This window comes from Sander vitreus, chromosome 9 (genome assembly GCF_031162955.1).
Source record: "Sander vitreus isolate 19-12246 chromosome 9, sanVit1, whole genome shotgun sequence".
Classification (NCBI taxonomy): Eukaryota; Metazoa; Chordata; class Actinopteri; order Perciformes; family Percidae; genus Sander; species Sander vitreus.
The window spans coordinates 4,345,199-4,353,261 of record NC_135863.1 but is presented as its reverse complement, the minus strand read 5'-3'; the positions used below and the strand labels follow the sequence as shown (position 1 = coordinate 4,353,261).

The following is an 8,063-nucleotide window of genomic DNA, read 5'->3' as shown; positions in this document are numbered from 1 at the left end:
TACCTGGCAATTTATCTTTCAGACTTTGTGTGTGTGTATCTTTAGAGGCAGATTGGAAATTAAAAGTCAATGAAGTCAACACTGTGCCTTTAAAATCATGCTACTAAATAAATGTATCACGAAAAAAAATGCCCCAAATGCAGCCCCCATGAAGTATTGCCTCTGTATCATATGACTTAAGCAGAAAGCTCAGATGTCTTTGTACATTACTCTTTTGCATCAGAAAGTTTCTATTATTCTAAAAGTTAAGAATTTTCCATCCAAGTCCGAGTTTATTTCAGATGATATGCAAAAAGCGCACTGACGGTATTTTACTAGTTTTGCTCCGGTCCAATGCACTTCTATAAGAGATGTAGTTACAGTATGAATAGCAGACTCTGTTTTCTGATGACATGCATGAAGAAGAAAAAACCAAATGAGTCACCTGAGAAAAACAAAAAAATGTATTACACAATCTACTGGCACACTGTGGTTACAAAAAAATAAAGTTACTCATTAGACATGCTCCAGTTCATGCACAGATATTAACCAAACCTCTTACAATTATTTGTAAAGTGCTACCCCTTGCCCCCTTCTAGCCCCTGCAGACAGTTCCTGTGCTGTACAAGGCCATGCTTATGTTGCAATCTTATATTTTTCAGGGTTTTATTTCCATTAACAATGCAGGTGATTGTAGGCCTAGCCGTGTGTGATTACTTCATTCAGTAAATTATTAAGTGTCTACTATTTAGAATCCTCACACGTTCTCATTTCGCTATGAGAAGAAACAATTACAGCAAACTATCCAACAACCTATTTCATGTTCACAATTCAGCCATTGTCTTCTGGCATTATCTGTTTTGTATGATTTGGCAGTGTGTTCACACCATAATTCCCCCTGATTGTCAGTAATACCCCCCTTTCACCGCAGGCTACCGTGTAACACCAACTTCTGAATGTTTTCAGAGGCTTTGTTGTGACATTAGCATTACAAAATAATGGAAAATCATGACATATTTCATCAGACTAGGTCTAGCTGATTGACAAGAAGTGTGCTTTGTGAGATATGAAATGCTTACAGCAGCAATAGTATACTGCAAGGAGAAGAAAAGTATGGCACTTTCACTTTTCTTTGATTTGTGACCAGTCTACTGCTTGGTTATTAAATTAAGAATTATTATCTACGTACAACACACTGCATTCTGCACGTATGTGTTCTGTACTTGTCTGGGCAGCGTAGTTATCTGATGTGACTGACTTATTGTGCAGACTAATCTAAAATTGGCACAGACTATTGTATGTGTGAGTCAGGTCAATGGATACAAGACTTTCTGCTATCTGAGTCATCATACACAGTGTTGGGGAGTAACAGAATACATGTACCGGTGTTACGTATTCAGAATACAAATTATGAGTAACTGTATTCCGTTACAGTTACAATTTAAATAGTTGGTATTTATAATACGTTACATTGTTGAAATCAATGGATTACATCACAATACTTCACTCTCTAAATAAATTAAGGCAACTCAATGCATTTCCCAGAAGCCCCAATATGAAAACGAAAAAATGAGCTATTTGCCTGATCAGTCTTGGAGTCGGAAGAGGAGCAGCAGGAGCTAGAGGTAGGCACAACCGGCACAACAGAGCCAGGGCAGGAATGCGTTTCTTTCTTGGAAATTCAAACAGCATTTCACATTAAAGAAAGAGAAGGGAGAACGAAATGTAACTGTGCAGTGCAACCTCTGCTTGCCAGAAACCAACCTTCTTTCAGCGTCCAAAGACTCCACCTCTAACCTGAAGAAGCATCTTAATAAAGTAAGTTGTTTTTTTTAATTAGCCAGGGGTTGTCGTCTGCTGTAGTTTTAATGGTTACCTTGCTATTTTATAGTTGTATCAGGTAGCTACCTGCTTAGTTGACATGCAACTTTACATTCTCCTATGTGCTGATTTACTAGCCCCAGAGCTGTTAAAAAACTGACTAGCCCTGTTTGACATGCTAGCTAACGTTAGCAAAAATTAGCTCGTGGTAGCTTAGATTGCGGTTAGATTTTTGTAGTATGCAGTTCAATGTGCAGTTAATGCAGTTAGTTACATTTAGCCTACTGCCTACTGTCTTCAGTTAGGCTAGCTACTGTCTTATGTTTCCTTACATGCCAAGTCCTCCTGTGTATGAAATATGTAGGCCATTATGTGATAATGTGGTATGTTGAATAGGTAGTAGACTAGACACACATTACATTTAAAACAGATGATTATCATGAGTATGCATAATGATTACTGTGAAGTGTAATATCACCATCAGCACCTCTAGGACGTTGTATTTACAATAGTCCTCTTTATTCTTCCCAGCATAAAACAATTTTAGTGTTATTCATTTGTGCTCTTTCTGTCTTTCTTTATTTTAGAGGTTCAAGCATTCCAGTGCCTTGCAAAGAGCAGAAATGGCATCAGATGATGGTGGTGAACGAAGTGCCATGCCCACCACACCTCCTCTCAAACAAGCAACACTTAGCACCTCAGCAATCACCCAAAGAAAAGTAAAATGTTAGATGTAAACAGAATATTTCATGTTTGGCTATTTTCCCACTTTTAACAGCTGAGTGAATAAAGAAAAATTGGTCAGTTCTTCTCTTTTTTAACCAAGCAAAACATCTTTTGCATAAACATACCCTTATAGTATTTGTTCCTATACAGCAAATTATAATATATTGCACTTTCAGGGAGACTTGGGCCTAAAACATTCAGCCAGTTGGAACAGAAGAACACACCAGAATATAGGCCTGTTCAGTAAGTAGAATTTGATGGCCGCATTCCTACACTTATAAAATGCAGTTCAATGTGGAAGTAATCCAAGTATTCAGAATATGTTACTCAGATTGAGTAATGTAACGGAATACGTCACAAATTAAATTTTTTGGGCATGTATTCTGTAACGGAATACGGTTTCACTGATCATACACAAGCTTATCATCAAGAAGAGGCCTTTTAAATAGCCACATGATATACTGTAGGGACTATTCTCTCATAAGAGATTGTGTAAGGACACTTAACCCATGTTCCAGAGTCTGTGTTTACTTATGGAAATTGAAGCCATATGAATGCCGATAACCCAAAACAAATTGGGCCCGGGAATAATTAAATACTTGCCATCCCATCATGCTCAGGGTCACTCATTCCAGTGCTGCAATTGCAGGGAGAGTTGGAGGGAAAGAACACAGAGCATGTTCTGTTGATCTTGCGGAGGTTTCATGAGGCATACTAGCTATAGTAATCAGTCTGTGTCGGTCTGACACTGTGTTGCTCTGACACATACTGGTCATGCCTGAATCCCTCTGGTCCCTGAAATGGGTTTTTACATCACGCTGGGCAAAGTTAAAAATCTCATCTGTATGAGTGACAAGTGCAAGTGAGTGGCCAGCTGAAGGGTAGGAAGCGAGGACTTCCAGTACTCTTTTCTACATCAAGGCATCACAGTTCTAAAATGAACAGAAAGGAATTCAGTTTTTTTTGTTTTATTTTATTGTAGTATAGTTCCTTAAAGCTTTCTTACTCCGAAAATGAAAATGCTGTTTTGTGAGTGATATACATTGCAGAAAACGGGTCTGGTAGGAAAATGTCATACCGTCATATGAATCATACAAAGGCAGTCCTTTTCTAGGTTTTTGTTTGTCACGGATGAGATGTCTGATGATGGATGGCTGTGTTACCGTACACTACGAAGTATTTTGTTTTGTTTTAGTTTAGGTCCATTGAACCCCTTACAGTGTGAGGTACACATAGGAGGTACACTCTGAAGGATTACATTCATTGTGATCAGTGTTTTTTTTTTTCTGGGTTGACAATTCAGCTACAGAGAATGATATTTGAGAAGCAAAAAAAAACAACAAAAAAAACATATGCTATCACATGCTGTCCCAGTCTGCTACTATTAACCCAGTTTAGCACCAAATGGTGGATTTCTTGTGTTGATTTCTCCAGTAAAGTTTCAGAATATTGTAGCTTTAAAGTTTACTAAAACTATAGTGGTGGCCTAATTCCACACACATAACATAACACATAACACAAAGCAACCCATGCAAAACCAGACAAAAAGTGCACCCCAAGCATTAAGAACTGTGACACGAAAGTGACGTGAAGGCAGAAATGTTTAAAAAAAGGAACTATTAAACATTATGGACATTATCAGCTGCTTCGTGTAGAAGCTGTTGCCCTCGAAATAGCACAGTCTTCAATGTAATAATCTGTGATTTTGAACATGTTTTCTTTTCCCAGAAGGGATTTACTTGGTCATCTATAATTGTTGTGGTTGCAGAGAACCATCGCTGTCCACGCGGCCTGGCAGGGTATGAGGAATCAGTGTCGCAAGTGTTTCACCAGACGACTGTGTGGAAGTGAAACAGCGTTCGGTAGCTGAGGGACATGAGGCAGATTCTGGGGAAGTCAGATTGACAGGTTCCCATTATGCCGTCCGCGGTCCCCAGACAGACGTCCCTGCTTTAAGCCTCACACTTGCAATTTATAGTCTGCTTGTCAGCAAGAACACATGGCACTGACCACATTTTCCTGTTTTTGTACTGTGGTGTAGGCTAATGAAGGCTGGCATTTCTCAAATTGTGTCTACCAATCTTTAAGCCATGAATATGGATGAAAAGACCTGGAAACAATGGAAATCCTGTACCCAGAGATCAACTCAATTCGTGCAGAGTTTTTACTTTTGAATGACCTGTTAATTACTATTATATAATATTACATATATAATTAGCTGACTTAATATGCTATAATTACAGCAATTAAAATACATGTTAATGTCATGTCGTGGTCAAAGACCCCAACAATACAAATAAAAATGCAGTGTGAAGCCTGTAAAATATGGTTCCCTATGCTAGTTTCAGTCATCATCACTTAGACCTGTAGTTGAACCTGGTGTAGTTATGCTGTTAATCAAATGAGGCTACTACTGTATATTTGATATGGCCAGACATTGTCTCCATCTAGTGGAGTGTGTACACACTGCTTTATACAGATTATGTACTGTAAAGAGTGAGTGAGGGGACTGCTAGTTCAGTGTTAGGCAAGGCTGAATTACTGAGTAAAGTTGTCAAAAAAGGGAAATTATCCCCAGACTCCAGAGGCCGCAAAGGCAACATTTCTTCGACTTGGTGTATTGTATGGGTACGAGAATGACTCAAACAAAGTGACTGTATTGTGTACTGACTGTATCGTTCTCTGTATTGTTCTATATTATGTGTAGTTTGGATGGGTTATTATTCGGTTTGACACTGGTATGGGAAAGCTGGAAAAGAAAAAATGTGTATATGTAGGTATGTATGTTTGTATTTATGTATCTGTGTATGTGTATGTATATCCACAGGTGTGTACTGTATATGCGTATGTATGTGCATATGTGCGTGTATGTACTGTATGTGTATGTAAATAAGTGAATAATGAAATTTTTTTGTATTTAACCTCTGAGGATGAAAGACGGTCTGGCGCGTCCAAACGATGTTTGACAAAATTCCTACTCAAAAAGCGATGTAACAAAATTTCATTTCAGACATTTATTTACTATTTTAATCATAAACTAGAACTGCAAGCAGTTATGATGGGGTCCAAGCCTCGTTGGCGCGAGCCGACGACCCAGGGAGTGCCCGAAAGCGGAACCCAAAGCGTGACGGTGGGGAGGCAAACGTCAGGAAATGTCAAGAGGTGTGAACCACAAGGTCTGTGGTACATTGCCATTGCAAATATCCCATTAACATTGATTGAGTAAAAGGGCCAAAACTGGTCTACGTTGACTATAGCGTCCCCTAATGGCCGATCTTCGCCAAATTTGGTACAGAGCCTTGGAACAGCATGCCGAATGAGCGTCACAAGTTTCATATTGATAGCAATTATTACGGCAGAGAAATTGCAATTGCAAATGTCCCATTTACATGCATTGAGTTATCGGCCAAAACACATAAACGTTGATTATAGTGCCCCCTAATGACCGATCTTCACCAAATTTGGTACAGAGCATCGTAGTGGGACGTTTTTGCTGATAGCATTTAATTTGGCAGAGATATGCTAAAGTTTGTGTTTCGTAGCTAGCTACGAAATTTTGTTTGGTCGTCAATTGCACATAGTTTAACGTAGCAAAATTCTTTTGATAACTTTTGGTCAGGTACCCTAAAATTTGTTGGGGAGCCCCAGACGGTCATGGCAAACAAGAATCTAAAGTTTTGCGTTGATAGCATTTATTTTGGCCGAGATAAGGCAACATTTGTGTTTTTGTAGCTATCTACACAAATTTGTTTGTGCATAATTTGCGCAATTTTCATCTGATAAAAATTCTTTTTATAACTTTTTGTCATGTCGGTCGGGAGATGCTATGTACCAAGTTTTGTGCAGATCGGTTGCACGGTCTAGGAGGAGAAAGAAAAAGTAGGTTTATGATAAATCTTTTTTTCGATCGATTTTTCGCACATAAAACTCTAGGTGGAAATGGTCGTGGCCTGTATCAGGAGATTCAGCTGAATTCAGGGAACGTGTGGATATGTGTATTTGTAATGTGCGATGTACAGTTTGGGAGTTATAGGGTCAAATGCTTATCTCTGCTATAGCGCCACCTAGTGGTGGACATTTTTTTGTCCGAGGTCCTTGCAGGGATCTGGACCAGTCCTGAAAATGGCACCCCCTCACCATGTACGGTTTAGGCTGTAGCGTGACTTTTATCAATGGAAAAATAAGAAGAATCCTTAGGAAAACAATAGGGTTCCATTGCATTGCAAATGCGGTTCCCAGCCCCCTTGGGCTTGGACCCCTAATAACCTAAGACTTTACAATTTGTACAACACATCATAAGTTAAGGTTTGTTTTCAAAAGAGATTTGAGGAATTTCAAAAAGCGAACATCAACGTTTAAGCTTTAGCGTCAAATTATCTTTTCACACATTGCTCTAGAAAAAATGTGGGTGTCCCAATACGGAAAGCTGAGTTTGTTCTGAACATTTTGATATGAAACACATGGGGATCAGTTATATGCAAATACCTTAAAAAAGTCATTTTAAGAAGATATGTGAAAATGACCTTAGACCTCTAAGGTCTAAGTACAAAAGTACAAAAATAGAAAAAGAGAGTAGGACCAGAAAGGTTTTTTTTTTTTAACTTCTTCCTACTCTAGTGTGTATTAATTTGATTAAATACACATAATTAGGGCCCTGAACTTATGATCTACTCATGAGGCCGTTATGTACACAGAGCCTCTGTTAAAATCAGGCCTCCGTTTTATATTATGCTTATGTGCTTAATGTTGTTTAACAAATGTATGTTTCATTAAATGGTACACAGTAAGCGCGGGGCCAAGTGCAGACATTACCTCCGCGAGAGGGATCATTGAGATGATGGCTACTACAGCAGCATTTAGTGCCACTGATTGGTTTCCTTTCCTGTTTGGTAAGCTTGATAAATGACTCTGTTAATCAACTTAAAGTGCCTTGTGGAGTTTTCCTGTGAACAAAAAAAACAAAAACAAAAAAGTGTCTCACCAAATGTCACTAGGTGTCTCCTTAAGGTCAAACAGACTGTTGTTGTTGAATGTATTTCCTTCCGCATAAAATATTTGCAATGCCATTTAATAAATATTTCAAATCCTGCATTGTCTTTGTTCCTAGTCTGCTAGCTTGTATTCTTTTTCATGGCCTTTGTTTGCACATTGCATTGCTTTAATTGTCGTATTCTTTCAGTATTAGCTAAGGTATTCAGTATACTTCAGGACTCCAAGAGGTTCAATCCAACCCTGCTGCGAGGAAAATAATTTGAAATTCTATTTGATAATCTGTGTGCATCTTCTGTATTTTCCGTGTCAAGCTTTGACTTACATGACGAAAACAATGTAAAATATTTATGACAGATACTGTACACCAATTGCCGCAGGTCTTTTTGTTTCTCACACAAACGCACTTGCACAGGTAGATGGATGTCGGAAGAGAAATGCTGTTTGGTCCTTAGATAATAAGATGTAGAAGACAGAAAAACAAAACGCTCTTTTCATCACTCCCATACTGACGCTTTAGAGTTCATTCTTTCAATCGCAACAGACTT

The 8,063-nt window shown here is 38.5% G+C and overlaps 1 long non-coding RNA gene across 2 annotated transcripts; it reads left to right on the top strand.

The window, feature by feature from the left end:
• Positions 1-7,818, top strand: LOC144523081 (uncharacterized). Of its 2 annotated transcripts, XR_013502475.1 has the most exons (3): positions 910-1,797; positions 2,388-2,769; positions 4,295-7,818. It is a non-coding gene; the product is annotated as an uncharacterized LOC144523081 (long non-coding RNA). The 2 variants fall into 2 exon arrangements; XR_013502476.1 differs by lacking the exon at positions 4,295-7,818 and having other exon boundaries at positions 1-1,797; positions 2,388-2,604.
• Positions 7,819-8,063: the final 245 nt, after the last annotated feature.